Raw genomic sequence first — 16,724 nt, 5'->3', positions numbered from 1 at the left:
TGTTGAGATGCACTAACATTTTGTCAGTTAAATCTTCAGTCAAATTCAATGGGGGACTAATAAACCACGACCGATGTAGTACAAGTGTAGAGGGCAGCGCTGCATGGGAGTCTAACCTCTCACCCCGCTCGTGGCGTGGCAGTAAAGCCGTCATATCACAAAACCCAACCACTCCCAGTAATAAGTGGCCTGGTAAAATAAATGGACAAGCAACCATCAAATCCCTCCATCTTTTTTGCATTTCATCTCTTTGCATTTACTTTCTCCGGTTCATCTCGCACACTCGATCCCTAGCTACTACTCCCAGGGCCAGTTCTTTTGGCGGCTTCCCCAGCTTTCCCCATAAGACTAGTCACAGTGGAGAGTAACAATAAGGCGCCTCACTCATTTATTTGGGCTACTAAACTACTACTCCGTCCTGGTTTATTCCTCACCATTGTAATTTGTGCTAAATTTTGACCAAATATTTAACTGATAAAATGTTACTCCCTCCATCTAGGTGTGTAAGTCATCTTACAAAACCAAATAATCCCAAAACACTTAGGCGTGGTGCATTAACTTCTACCTCGTTTCTTGTTTCTTAACATATCAACCAATAAGAGATAAAGAGTGTGCATGCTTTTAATGACTTGAGATATCAAACACGACATGCAGTGGTTAGTTCATTGCATGCAATACTATTAATTAGCAAATAAACATTAACATTTCTCATTTTCTCCTCCTCCTTGGTCACGGTGCACAACCTAAGATGACTTACTCACCTAGACGGATGGAGTAGTGCATGTGACATACACTAACATTTCATTAGTTAAATTTATGATCAAAATTTGACACAGATTACAATGGGGACCAATAAACCAGGACGGAGGTAGTAGTTATGGGAGTACTAATCTAGAAGCCTAAAAGAACTGGCCCCTGGTACTCCTACTAGTAGTAGTACTCAAGTTGGAATTCCAATTGCATGGCACAACTTGTTAGGCAAAAAATTCGATAGAGGGTGTAGGAAGCGGTTTGGGAATTTGCATGCCTTTCCAACCAGTGAGATACTCCGTACAAAGTACGACAGAAAAGGAAGCAAAAAGTAAATAATCAAACGAGCATTTTTGCATTTGTTTTGCATCGAATCGTTTCACAAGCTTGACTAGTGTTGTTTTTCTACTTTTACAAAAACCGCATCGTAATGTTAAAACGTGCATTTGCATGTACATAAGTACTAGTAGTACTCCCTCCGTCTAGGTGTATAAGTCTTCCCTCCTTCTTGGTCACGGTGCACAACCAAAGATGACTTATTGACCTGGGCGGAGGGAGTAGCACAGTCTGCAAGCATATATCGAGAGAGACGTGTAGTGTGATAGTATATAGTAAAGTTTGTGCTATATGCACGTACTTGCAAAATGTGTATGAATACACAAGGTTTCCAAACTTTCCCTTTTACATACTTAATTAAGGACGCTAAAAATTCCTGAACGTTCGGGATTTATCATTTGCGTCCCAAAACTAATGAGATCGCCTTACGGAACAAAAATTATACTCCTCCTAAAAGCCACGACGCTCGCAGGACCGCTTGCAGCGCGCCACGAGTGCCCTGGTGCGCGGCCGTTTCCCAGCGCGCCGACACAACGCCTCTTCCTCAGCCCCGCAACTCGTGAGGTGCAGATTGGCGGCTTGCCAGCGGGCGAGCGCGATCTCACCGGTGTGGTGATCCGGCGCCAACACGTACTCCTTCTCGCTGGAAGCGTGCACCCGGTCCACGTACCGCCAAGCGTAGATGAGGCGCTTGGGCCCGAATGCACTCATGGCATCGGTACAGGCGTCCTCCTCCACCCTCACGGCCCTCGCACGAGCCTTCTACCAAAGAGCCAATTGCCTGACTCTCTCGGACGTGACATATGCCTCCCATGTAGCTTGTTTCGCGGTGCGCTTTTCTTCCTCGACCTTCTTCTCCGCCTCTATTTTGGCGCGTTCTGTTGGAGGCAAAGCCTCTCACAAGGCGACATCCATTTCTTTCCAAAGCTCCTCAAGGCTGGGGGGATCGGCAGGCGGCGCGGCGTTCTCCTCGTAGCGGGGAGCCGACGCGTCCTCCGACGCGCATGCTGGCGAGATTGGGAACGCCGACACATCCACCTCGACGCGTCGCGGCGAGGAGCGGAATGCCAACGCGTCCTCCTCGACTAGTGGCGGCGAGGAACGGAACAGCGACGCGTCACGTCGCGGCAAGGAGCGGAATGCCGATGTGTCCTCCTCGACTAGTGGCGGCGAGGAACGGAACGGCGACTCGTCGCGTAGCGGCGAGGAGCGAAACACCGACGCGTCCTCCTCGACTAGTGGCGGCGAGGAATGGAACAACGACGTGTGGCCGTCCGTGCGGTGCAGCGAGGGGCTCCTAGGGCTTGGGAGGGGCGATGCCATGGTGGTCGACGTGAGAGGAAGGGAGAGGAGATAGCGATGAACGTGAACGTGAGGGGGAGGAGATAGCGATGTCGTGGGGGGCGCAATATTTATAGCGAGCAATGGCACACCTACGTAAGATATGGACTGAGATGCACTGACTTAACTGCATGTCCAGTTACATCACTGACATGTGGGCCAGACCCCTGTTGGGCCTATATGTCAGTGACCCAATGCACTTGTAGTTAAGTAATAGCTACGTGGGCATATTTGTTGGAGTAAATTACGGGGGAGGGAATGGGTGGAAATATTGCTAGTCACAACGGATTGGACGAGTGTGGGGGGAGGAGAGTCATGCATGCAGATTTTTTCACACGGGGTGGAGTGGTGGGACCGCCGGAGGGAGAAGGAGAGTTTGGCAGGCATATTGTTTCCACACATGGAGAGGAAAATATTTGGAGACGAACGGGCTTCCCGCAGGTATGGGGAATGGTGCATAATAAGTCATCTTGCATGCCGGGCTAGGTATAGTCTCAAGTCATTAAAACATACACACCCCACACATGTTCATATTTCAAGGTGCACTAAATTATTGCATGCGATGATTAAGGCTGGCCTTAATGGTGGTATCTTAGCTGATATCATGCACACGGGAATAGCAAACATGCTGATGTGGCAAAGAATTAAAGAAGAGAGGGGGGGTTAGAGTAACTAGTGTTCATGCATGCATTGGTAAACACATTGTTTTGTGAAGAACGACATCATTAGTTGAGTACTTTTGCAGACTTCAAAAACTATTTCACCGCCTCTACTATCTTGCTAAGAGTAGGTGAAATTTTTGAATCGAGCCCTTTAAACTAGAAGGGAGGTAGTGGTACTCTAATAGCTAACCTTGTTGTGATGACAAGATAGGACAGGGCACGCACCTGGACGGAGGAACTAGTCTGCATTGTGCATTTAAGTTTTGTCTGAAGTCAATGTACCTCTACTTTCACCAGACTTATAGAAAAATGTACTCCCTCCTTCTAGGTGTGTAAGTCATCTTACGAAAACCAAATAATCCCAAAACACTTAGGCGCGATGCATAAACTTCTACCTCGTTTCTTGTTTCTTGACATATCAACCAATAAGAGATGAGGGTGTGCATGCTTTTAATGACTTGAGACTATCAAACATGACATGCAGTGGTTAGTTCATTGCATGCAATACTATCAATTAGCAAATAAACATTAATGTCTCTCATTTTCCCCTCCTCCTTGGTCACGGTGCACAGCCTAAGATGACTTACTCACCTAGACAGAGGGAGTATCAACATTCACAATGTCAAATCAATATTTTTACACTCATTATAAAACATAGTTCTTATACTCATTATAATCAGTATTGTAGATATTGATATTTTTAGTATAAATTTGGTCGTGGGATTTCATTGATGCCTATCAAAGCGTGGAGGAAGCGGAGCTTAGGGCTTGCATTGCCGGTCTCTACATAGGTATTTCTCTTCATAATCCTGTAATTTTAGAGACTGATTGCGCTTTTGTGGTAGCGTCTCTTGCATTGGGGGACTATGACAGGTCAGCTATGCGTGACCTGAAGATGAAAGCGTTGAGCATATCGAAGTTGATCAACAATCTTCAATTGTCAAAGATTAGCCGTTCGGCCAATAAGGTGGCACACTTAATCGCTAAGTATAGCTTTGACAATAGATTAGATGGTATTCTTGTAAATAACATACCGCCCTGTGTGGTGAATATTGTATCAAATGAGTGTACTGGTGTGGCTAGTTAATTAATATAAGGTGGTGTTCAAAAAAAGTATAAATTTGGTCAAACACTTTGCAAACGGTTGACAAGAGTAAAAAGGACCAGAGGGAGTATCATGCATGCAGAGTAGGCAAAAAAATTCTCATTTATAGCCGGTCGAAGTCTCAAAGGGCGCGACCGCGCGAGGGAGGCGAAGGTCGTGGGAGGCGCGAAGGTTGACGGAATTAAGTGAAGTTACATCCACGCGCCGGCATGGCGTGCGAACAGGCAGAAGCTATACCGTCAGGCCTACGATATGGGTCTAGTAGACATGACATCTAGTGGGTCCCGCGTAGTTCTCGAGAACTCTTTGGGGGCTTGCAGCCGTTTATCCACCGGGCAAGCCAGCAACCCCACGCCGTTCGCATGCCCTACTCGTCCCCGTTTCTACCTTACAACAGTTCGCTCCCAGTCGTCCCATCCTTTCATATTAATTCGCTCCCGGTTTTTTTGCGGGGTACAACAGTTCAACTTCTCCTAACCCTCCTCCAAAATCCATGGCCTCCCAAATCTCCATGGTCGCCGCTGAGTACCAGGTTAGAGCCATCACCGGCGATCAGTTCATCGTCATCTACACATGTGGATCCGCGACGGTGAAAGCATGGCTTGCTCGCTTCCTACGCATGTTCAACAGTTCAACGGATGAGTGGGTCACTGTGCTAGATGTTGAGTACACCACAGTCCTGGGACGAGAGAAGGATCTAAAGGACGAAGAGAGGAAGAAGCCCGCTGTGATCGAGGTTTGCGTACATAACGTTTGCTTGGTCTACCACATATGCCATGCCGACATTGAGTGCCAAGATTTTAAGAACTTCCTCAAGGACAAAGAGTGAAATTCATTACTGTAGGCTTTAAGAACGACAGGGATGTCCTGCGTCAGATAGGTCTCGTTGTAGGCCAGCCCAAGGCAAGCCTGGTGTCCTCCTATCAACCTTCAATGCTGACCCTGGCAGCAGCCATGATTGATCCTTCGTACGCTAAACTGAAGAAATCTCATCATGAGTTTCATCATGCATGGGAGTTGAAGACATTAGATGAAGATCACATCCTGTACGCAGCAATGGATGCCTACCTTTGTTTAAATATCTACAAGGGTTGGATGAAGAAGCAGAGCCCAGTGTCCGGTTCAAGCAAAGAAGCATCGGCGAAGAGGAAGAGGAAGAGGGACGAGGACGAAGTCGAGGATGTGGACTCGAACTCCGAGCAGGTGGCAGTGCCATCGCTCATGCTGGTTCTACTGCAGTGTCAAGCGGACTAGTTGCGTAGTTTATTTTCAAGGGTGTTTTGTGCTGAGGCCCCAGCAGAACTATGTTTATGTTCTTTCCCGTTATTTGAACTCTTTAGTATGTTCAGTAGTACTAGCACCATGTCTTACTACTGTTCTTCTTGCAGTTGGTACTACTGCTCGTATCTTCGTGTTCCTACCGTACTTAATACGTTCGTACTAGTAGTATAATTTAGGTCAGTCGATTTGTGAAAGAAGTTCGACGGAGCGAAGGAAGAAGACGACAAAAGAGGTGGAAGAAGCCCTTCTAGCCATCCATGTTGCATCAAACGGCTCACATGAGTTGAATGACCCAAATTGCTCCTTCAGATTGCAGGATCCACGTGGCATTCAAGGTCTTGAAGGTAGATTCCTCGTCCGCACCCGGTTTGCGGGCTTGACGCGCGCGCAACCGGCTTCCGCCGCGACAGCCACCATGCGCTCCTCCTCCGCGCGGGCAGAGACGACAATGACATGCTAGTTCCTCCTTGTCGGCATGCTGGAGCACGCGGTCGTCCTCCTCTTCGTACGCTGCGTGCATAGACGCGGCTCCACCAGCTGCTCGCGTGCTTGGCAGCGCGGCGGCATCGCGAGGAGGGACTACAGACGACGTGAGCGGGCGAGCCTTCGGCTTCATGGCACAGGGATGGCGGCGACACGGTGGTGATGGGCGAGAAATTGTTGGCTGGAGCAGGCGGGCGCCGGCATGCGCAATGGTGGCGGCGGCATGTTGATGAGTGCGCGTGTGGGAGCTTACTCTAGTTTTATATAAGATTGGTCAAACTTAAAAGAAAACAGTACTAGTACACATAAACATTAGACTTAGGCATCGCTTTTATTAGTTAGTACCACATCCCCGATACGGTATCCTGTGCAAGCGCGTGAACCGCGGCCGCGCGGTCGATCGAACAGTGCGTCACCGTGTCGCGCTCGAAGGACATTCGCCGAACCTTTTTGTGTGTGTGTGAAAACAATCCTCGAATATTACTCAACTTTTTTTTCCTGGGAAAGTTCTTGACGCTGCAATATTTCCATATATTTGAATTTAGCTCCAGTTCGTGTTTATTTGGATTTGGACGTTTTAGGTGCGCCCTAGTTTTTTTAATACTGATTTTGTGTGTGTGACTGAGAGAGAACGTGTGTATGTGTCCATATGTGTGTTGTGGCGGAAGGGCAATGTGGAGACAGTGTGCGTGTGATACAGACATAGAGAGGTGTGAATGTGCAAATGATCATGCATGAGTGAGACATAGACAGATGCCGATACGTTGTGTATACATGAGAGAATGGTCTTCTAGTTTACTTGTGTGTGTGTGTGTGTGTGAGAGAGAGAGAGAGAGAGGAGCATCCGTAACACAACAGCCATCTCTCTCGATTCGTCCGTCCCTCGCACGATCGCATGCAACACATGCATCAACGCGCACATTTTGACACCCTCACCCGGCCCCTGCCCACCTCAAGGCCCGCACAATCTCTTCATGAATACCCATTTCTCTCCTTAGGTTTGTTTTCTCTCAATATGTGACACACACACACTCACACACACACACACAGAGAGAGAGAGAGAGAGAGAGAGACACGCAGCACAACACACACACACACCCTCCCCCGAGCACACAATTCATCCCCATCCAAGGTTATACGGCGACCACTCTCGCTTGTGCTTCTTTGCACCCCAACATGCACAACACCTCAATCTTCGAAGAGGGCATCGAGCAGATCGAAGACGGCGACCACACCGTGCTAGAGAATGCGGGGTCATTTGGAAGCAGGGTGATGTGACGACGGCTGATTGACTCCTCCCCCACCCTCTCTCTCTCTCTCTCTCTCTCTCTCTCTCTCTCTCTTTCTCTCTCTCTCTCTCTCTTGCACAAAATTACCAATCCCTTTCTCCCCCGCACAAAATTGTCAATCCCTCAACCCACAAGATCCTTCCCCTCTCGTCCATGTTTTTCTAGCTCTCTCATCAAACATGTTGTCTCTTCTCCTTCCACGTATACAGAATCTAGATGCACACGCATCTCACGTATATTACATGTCTCCATCTTTCTCACAGACCTAACTTCTTCCTCTCTCTTTCTCTCTCTATCTCTCTCTGTCTCATTAGGTTTGTCTCCTACTCTCTCGTCCACATATATACAATCTTTCTCGCCCTATCTGCTCCATCTTCAAAAGCTCTCTCTGCATGTTTCATTCACACATTGGGATATGTCAAAATGTTGCTTCTATAATGGCTGATGTAGAGTTATGGTTGTTTTTGTTGCATCCTACAAAGTAATAACTATGAAATGCATTTAGATTCTCATTTGACTGGGATTATGTGAGTTTGAGCATGTTGTGAAGTACTATAGACCTTGTATACATCTTGGGATTCTACAATGATTGTAACTATTGAATTGTATAGACCATTACATTCAAAGTCAATAGCCTAATATATTTATTTCACAATTTCAACAAATGATTAGTTCACTACAAACTAAGAAAACAAATGTGTACTCCCTCCGTTTTTATTTAAGTCCGCGTATTAGCATTGGTCAAAGTCAAGTTTTGTAAACTCTCATAAAGCTTATAACAAAAATATTAACATATACAATAACAAATAAATACCATTAGATTCATTATTGAATGTACTTTCACATCATACATATTGTTATGGTAAATGTTTATATTTTTCTATAAACTTGGTCAAACTTTAGGAAGTTTGACTTCGGTCAAACCTAATATGCAGAGTTTACTACTACTACTCGCTAGTTGCTTAGCCGAATCACTCAACACGCCACACGGGGAGTCCAGTGTCACAAAATTTTGAGGTCGGCGGGAAAATCTCCCTCGACCCTGATTCGAGCAGTGGGGAGTTACCATCATAGCCTTCGGAACAGGCCTACAGATGACGCTTGGTAGGGGGCTGTTTTCATAACTTCAGGTTCACCCTACCCAGCCAACCCCACCCCGGCACCCAGAGTAGTACACCTGAATACTCCCCATTTTCTATCCCCACCGCAAAATAGACTTCTCCACGGCACCGCAGCCTTCGTGCTCCTCCCCTTTACATCGAGGCACTTCTCCACCGTAGCATATCTACCTCATCGACGACCTCGTACGCCACACTGGAGCCGGTCCACCGTCGTCATCGTACACGGAGCCTCTTCCCCGGCATCGTCTTCCACGGTCTCGGATATGCTTCCCGGAAGCCGATGCCAAGCGCAGAAGTACCACCATCGTGGACAATGAACTGACTCCCATTGCCGACCACGACTCACAGAGGCCGCCGCGACCACCGTTCTCCTCCTCGATTGGTAATGTGTGTATTGAATCACTTAGCAGTACATGTCCAGTTCCAATTTTGTTCATACCTACCCTTCAAATTTCCTGGGTGCTATTGTTCCCATAAAAGTAATTGGTTATAGGCTCCATTGTCCAATAGAATATCAACTTGTAGTTGTGCATCGCTCCTGTATCGCGCTGTGCTTGGGTAGGTTTTTCATCTGCAACCAGTAGTGTGGCAAATGATGGAAAGATTTTTAGAACTAGCAAGATGCCCATGCGTTGCATGCATCAAGATGCATTTGTATGATTAGTTTATCTTGTGGGAGAAAAGGATGAACGAGGGAAGGCCTTATTTGCAAATCTGGAGAGGGGTATGGGTATCTTTTTGCAAAATTCCCATTTGTTTCCTTCCTATCTGTCAGATATAAATCAGACGGCCTATATTGCAAGAAAAATAAGTATAGAGAAAAAAGTAGACAACAGAGAAGTAGAGATAAATATTAAATATAAAATATAAAATAAATATAACAGTAGAGAGGAGAGTAGAGATAGCAGAGACGTCAGGAAAGGATCGCGCGCACGCGGGAAAAAGCGGCCGGGTGTGTGCTAGTTTTGGCGCGCGGCGTCCGGCGCGCTTTATAAAATCCAACGCCCTCCCACCGCTCTGTGCCTTGCCACCGCTCTCTCCCTGCTCTGTGCCTCGCCACCGCTCTCTCCCCGCTCTTTTTCGCCTCGCCGCCGCCGCGCCACCATGCCGCTGCGTCGCCGGGAAACTTGGGGATATCGCGGCGTCCGCGCGCGCCCCTCCGGCGGCTTCTCCGCTGAGATCCAGTTCCGGGATGCGCCTTGGCCTCGGCAATTTTGACACCGCCAACGAGGCCGCCCGCGCATACGACGCGGTGGCGTGGAGCCTCCGGTGGCCTCATAGAACATTGAACTTCCCCAACATGCCAACACGGGAGCGGGCGCAGGAGCTCACAGCTCTGCGCGGCTTAGCACCGACGAGGATCGTCGCGACAACCGGAGGCGGGAGCACCGTCTCGGCATCGCCGAGATGGACGAGGAAGCCATGGTGCTGTGGCACCAACACTTCTCGCAGGACATCATCAACGAATGCGAGTTCTACGCGCAAAGGAGGGTGGAGAGGGATAAGAGGAGGGCGGAGCGAGCCGCCTATCACGAGGACAAGCATAGGCGAAAAGCGGACGCTCAATTCAACATGAGGCTAGGAGCAGCATCGCCCTGGGAATCCGACGACGATCGATATCTTCACGCATACAGTCAGACGCCGGAGGAGGACATCACCGAGGAAGAGTCAGACGACAAGGATGAAGGAAATATGCCCTAGAGGCAATAATAAAGTTATTATTTATTTCCTTATAATCATGATAAATGTTTATTATTCATGCTAGAAGTGTATTTACCGGAAACATAATACATGTGTGAATACATAGACAAACAAAGTGTCACTAGTATGCCTCTACTTAACTAGCTCGTTAATCAAAGATGGTTATGTTTCCTAACCATGAACAATGAGTTGTTATTTGATTAACGAGGTCACATCATTAGCAGAATGATCTGATTGACATGACCCATTCCATTAGCTTAGCACCCGATCGTTTAGTATGTTGCTATTGCTTTCTTCATGACTTATACATGTTCCTATGACTATGAGATTATGCAACTCCCGTTTACCGGAGGAACACTTTGGGTACTACCAAACGTCACAACATAACTGGGTGATTATAAAGGAGTACTACAGGTGTCTCCAATGGTCGATGTTGGGTTGGCGTATTTCGAGATTAGGATTTGTCACTCCGATTGTCGGAGAGGTATCTCTGGGCCCTCTCGGTAATACACATCACATAAGCCTTGCAAGCATTACAACTAATATGTTAGTTGTGAGATGATGTATTACGGAACGAGTAAAGAGACTTGCCGGTAATGAGATTGAACTAGGTATTGGATACCGACGATCGAATCTCGGGCAAGTAACATACCGATGACAAAGGGAACAACGTATGTTGTTATGCGGTCTGACCGATAAAGATCTTCATAGAATATGTAGGAGCCAATATGGGCATCCAGGTCCCGCTATTGGTTATTGACCAGAGATGTGTCTCGGTCATGTCTGCATTGTTCTCGAACCCGTAGGGTCCGCACGCTTAAGGTTACGATGACAGTTATATTATGAGTTTATGCATTTTGATGTACCGAAGGTTGTTCGGAGTCCCGGATGTGATCACGGACATGACGAGGAGTCTCGAAATGGTCGAGACGTAAAGATTGATATATTGGAAGCCTATATTTGGATATCGGAAGTGTTCCGGGTGAAATCGGGATTTTACCAGAATACCGGGAGGGTTACCGGAACCCCCCGGGAGCTATTTTGGGCCATAGTGGGCCTTAGTGGAAAAGAGAAGGGGCTGCCCTAGATGGGCTGTGCGCCCCCCCTTCCCCTATTCCTATTAGGACTAGGAGAGGTGGCCGGCCCCCTCCTCCTCTTTTCCCCTCCGAGGAATCCTAGTTGGACTAGGATTGGAGGGGGAATCCTACTCCCAGAGGGAGTAGGACTTTCCTGCGCCTCCCCCCCTTGGCCGGCCAGCCTCCCCTCCTCTCCTCCTTTATATACGGAGGCAGGGGCACCTCTAAACACACAAGTTGACACAAGTTGATCCACGTGATCTATTCCTTAGCCGTGTGCGGTGCCCCCTGCCACCATATTCCTCGATAATACTGTAGCGGAGTTTAGGCGAAGCCCTGCTACTGTAGTTCATCAAGATCATCACCACGCCGTCGTGCTGACGAAACTCTTCCCCGACACTTTGCTGGATCGGAGTCCGGGGATCGTCATCGAGCTGAACGTGTGCTCGAACTCGGAGGTGCCATAGTTTCGGTACTTGATCGGTTGGATCGAGAAGACGTACGACTACTTCCTCTACGTCGTGTCATCGCTTCCGCAGTCGGTCTGCGTTGGGTACGTAGACAATACTCTCCCCTCGTTGCTATGCATCACATGATCTTGCGTGTGCGTAGGAAATTTTTTGAAATTACTACGAAACCCTTCAGTGGCATCCGAGCCTAGGTTATTTATGTTGATGTAATATGCACGAGTAGAACACAAGTGAGTTGTGGACGATACAAGTCATACTGCCTACCAGCATGTCATACTTTGGTTCGGCGGTATTGTTGGACGAGACGACCCGGACCAACCTTACGCGTACGCTTACGCGAGACCGGTTCCCTCGACGTGCTTTGCACAGAGATGGCTTGCGGGCGACTGTCTCTCCAACTTTAGTTGAACCAAGTATGGCTACGCCCGGTCCTTGCGAAGGTTAAAACGGAGTCTATTTGACAAACTATCGTTGTGGTTTTGATGCGTAGGTGAGATTGGTTCTTACTTAAGCCCGTAGCAGCCACGTAAAACATGCAACAACAAAGTAGAGGACGTCTAACTTGTTTTTGCAGGGCATGTTGTGATATGATATGGTCAAGGCATGATGCTGAATTTTATTGTATGAGATGATCATGTTTTGTAACCGAGTTATCGGCAACTGGCAGGAGCCATATGGTTGTCGCTTTATTGTATGCAATGCAATCGCGATGTAATGCTTTACTTTATTACTAAACGGTAGTGATAGTCGTGGAAGCATAAGATTGGCGAGACGACAACGATGCTACGATGGAGATCAAGGTGTCGCGCCGGTGTCGATGGTGATCATGACGGTGCTTCGGAGATGGAGATCACAAGCACAAGATGATGATGGCCATATCATATCACTTATATTGATTGCATGTGATGTTTATCTTTTTATGCATCTTATCTTGCTTTGATTGACGGTAGCATTATAAGATGATCTCTCACTAAATTATCAAGAAGTGTTCTCCCTGAGTATGCACCGTTGCCAAAGTTCGTCGTGCCTAGACACCACGTGATGATCGGGTGTGATAAGCTCTACGTCCATCTAAAACGGGTGCAAGCCAGTTTTTGCACACGCAGAATACTCAGGTTAAACTTGACGAGCCTAGCATATGCAGATATGGCCTCGGAACACGGAGACCGAAAGGTCGAGCGTGAATCATATAGTAGATATGATCAACATAACGATGTTCACCATTGAAAACTACTCCATCTCACGTGATGATCGGTCATGGTTTAGTTGATTTGGATCACGTAATCACTTAGAGGATTAGAGGGATGTCTATCTAAGTGGGAGTTCTTAAATAATATGATTAATTGAACTTAAATTTATCATGAACTTAGTACCTGATAGTATCTTGCTTGTTTATGTTGATTGTAGATAGATGGCTCGTGCTGTTGTTCCGTTGAATTTTAATGCGTTCCTTGAGAAAGCAAAGTTGAAAGATGATGGTAGCAATTACACGGACTGGGTCCGTAACTTGAGGATTATCCTCATTGCTGCACAGAAAAATTACGTCCTGGAAGCACCGCTGGGTGCCAGGCCTGCTGCTGGAGCAACACCAGATGTTATGAATGTCTGGTAGAGCAAAGCTGATGACTACTCGATAGTTCAGTGTGCCATGCTTTACGGCTTAGAATCGGGACTTCAACGACGTTTTGAACGTCATGGAGCATATGAGATGTTCCAGGAGTTGAAGTTAATATTTCAAGCAAATGCCCGAATTGAGAGATATGAAGTCTCCAATAAGTTCTATAGCTGCAAGATGGAGGAGAATAGTTCTGTCAGTGAGCATATACTCAAAATGTCTGGGTATAATAATCACTTGATTCAATTGGGAGTTAATCTTCCGGATGATTGCGTCATTGACAGAATTCTCCAATCACTGCCACCAAGCTACAAGAGCTTCGTGATGAACTATAATATGCAAGGGATGAACAAGACTATTCCCGAGCTCTTCGCAATGCTGAAAGCTGCAGAGGTAGAAATCAAAAAGGAGCATCAAGTGTTGATGGTTAACAAAACCACTAGTTTCAAGAAAAAGGGCAAAGGAAAGAAGAAAGTGAACTTCAAGAAGAACAGCAAGCCAGTTGCTGCTCAAGAGAAGAAACCCAAGTCTGGACCTAAGCCTGAAACTGAGTGCTTCTATTGCAAGCAGACTGGTCACTGGAAGCGGAACTGTCCCAAGTATTTGGCGGATAAGAAGGATGGCAAGGTGAACAAAGGTATATGTGATATACATGTTATTGATGTGTACCTTACTAGAGCTCGCAGTAGCACCTGGGTATTTGATACTGGTTCTGTTGCTAATATTTGCAACTCGAAACAGGGACTACGGAATAAGCGGGCACTGGCAAAGGACGAGGTGACGATGCGCGTGGGAAACGGTTCCAAAGTCGATGTGATCGCAGTCGGCACGCTACCTCTACATCTACCTTCGGGATTAATATTAGACCTAAGTAATTGTTATTTGGTGCCAGCGTTGAGCATGAACATTATATCTGGATCTTGTTTAATGCGAGACGGTTATTCATTTAAATCAGAGAATAATGGTTGTTCTATTTATATGAGTAATATCTTTTATGGTCATGCACCCTTGAAGAGTGGTCTATTCTTATTGAATCTCGATAGTAGTAATACACATATTCATAATGTTGAAGCCAAAAGATGCAGAGTTGATAATGAAAGTGCAACTTATTTGTGGCACTGTCGTTTAGGTCATATCGGTATAAAGCGCATGAAGAAACTCCATGCTGATGGACTTTTGGAACCACTTGATTATGAATGACTTGGTACTTGCGAACCGTGCCTCATGGGCAAGATGACTAAAACACCGTTCTCCGGTACTATGGAGAGAGCAACAGATTTGTTGGAAATCATACATACCGATGTATGTGGCCCGATGAATATTGAGGCTCGTGGCGGATATCATTATTTTCTCACCTTCACAGATGATTTAAGCAGATATGGGTATATCTACTTAATAAAACATAAGTCTGAAACATTTGAAAAGTTCAAAGAATTTCAGAGTGAAGTTGAAAATCATCGTAACAAGAAAATAAAATTTCTACGATCTGATCGTGGAGGAGAATATTTGAGTTACGAGTTTGGTGTACATTTGAAAAACTGTGGAATAGTTTGGCAACTCATGCCACCCGGAACACCACAGCGTAATGGTGTGTCCGAACGTCGTAATCTTACTTTACTAGATATGGTGTGATCTATGATGTCTCTTACTGATTTACCGCTATCATTTTGGGGATATGCTTTAGAGACGGCCGCATTCACGTTAAATAGGGCACCATCAAAATCCGTTGAGACGACGCCTTATGAACTATGGTTTGGCAAGAAACCAAAGTTGTCGTTTCTTAAAGTTTGGGGCTGCGATGCTTATGTGAAAAAGCTTCAACCTGATAAGCTCGAACCCAAATCGGAGAAATGTGTCTTCATAGGATACCCAAAGGAAACTGTTGGGTACACCTTCTATCACAGATCCGAAGGCAAGACATTCGTTGCTAAGAATGGATCATTTCTAGAGAAGGAGTTTCTCTCGAAAGAAGTGAGTGGGAGGAAAGTAGAACTTGACGAGGTAACTGTACCTGCTCCTTTACTGGAAAGTAGTTCATCACAGAAAACTGTTTCAGTGACACCTACACCAGTTAGTGAGGAAGCCAATGATAATGATCATGAAACTTCAGATCAAGATACTACTGAACCTCGTAGATCAACCAGAGTAAGATCCGCACCAGAGTGGTACGGTAATCCTGTTCTGGAGGTCATGCTACTAGATCATGATGAACCTACGAACTATGAAGAAGCGATGGTGAGCCCAGATTCCGCAAAGTGGCTTGAAGCCATGAAATCTGAGATGGGATCCATGTATGAGAACAAAGTATGGACTTTGGTTGACTTGCCCGATGATCGGCAAGCAATTGAGAATAAATGGATCTTTAAGAAGAAGACTGCCGCTGATGGTAATGTTACTGTCTACAAAGCTCGACTTGTCGCAAAAGGTTTTCGGCAAGTTCAAGGGATTGACTACGATGAGACCTTCTCACCCGTAGCGATGCTTAAGTCCGTCCGAATCATGTTAGCAATTGCCGCATTTTATGATTATGAAATTTGGCAGATGGATGTCAAAACTGCATTCCTGAATGGATTTCTGGAAGAAGAGTTGTATATGATGCAACCAGAAGGTTTTGTCGATCCAAAGGGAGCTAACAAAGTGTGCAAGCTCCAGCGATCCATTTATGGACTGGTGCAAGCCTCTCGGAGTTGGAATAAACGTTTTGATAGTGTGATCAAAGCATTTGGTTTTATACAGACTTTCGGAGAAGCCTGTATTTACAAGAAAGTGAGTGGGAGCTCTGTAGCATTTCTGATATTATATGTGGATGACATATTACTAATTGGAAATGATATAGAATTTCTGGATAGCATAAAGGGATACTTGAATAAAAGTTTTTCGATGAAAGACCTCGGTGAAGCTGCTTACATATTAGGCATTAAGATCTATAGAGATAGATCAAGACGCTTAATTGGACTTTCACAAAGCACATACCTTGACAAAATTTTGAAGAAATTCAAAATGGATCAAGCAAAGAAAGGATTCTTGCCTGTATTACAAGGTGTGAAATTGAGTAAGACTCAATGCCCGACCACTGCAGAAGATAGAGAGAATATGAAAGATGTTCCCTATGCATCAGCCATAGGCTCTATCATGTATGCAATGCTGTGTACCAGACCTGATGTGTGCCTTGCTATAAGTTTAGCAGGGAGGTACCAAAGTAATCCAGGAGTGGATCACTGGACAGCGGTCAAGAACATCCTGAAATACCTGAAAAGGACTAAGGATATGTTTCTCGTATATGGAGGTGACAAAGAGCTCACCGTAAAAGGTTACGTTGATGCAAGCTTTGACACTGATCCGGACGATTCTAAATCGCAAACCGGATACGTATTTACATTAAACGGTGGAGCTGTCAGTTGGTGCAGTTCTAAACAAAGCGTTGTAGCGGGATCTACATGTGAAGCGGAATACATAGCTGCTTCGGAAGCAGCAAATGAAGGAGTCTGGATGAA

Source organism: Triticum dicoccoides, chromosome 1B (assembly GCF_002162155.2).
Source record: "Triticum dicoccoides isolate Atlit2015 ecotype Zavitan chromosome 1B, WEW_v2.0, whole genome shotgun sequence".
In the NCBI taxonomy this organism is placed as follows: Eukaryota; Viridiplantae; Streptophyta; class Magnoliopsida; order Poales; family Poaceae; genus Triticum; species Triticum dicoccoides.
Note: the sequence above shows the minus strand (reverse complement) of the source record.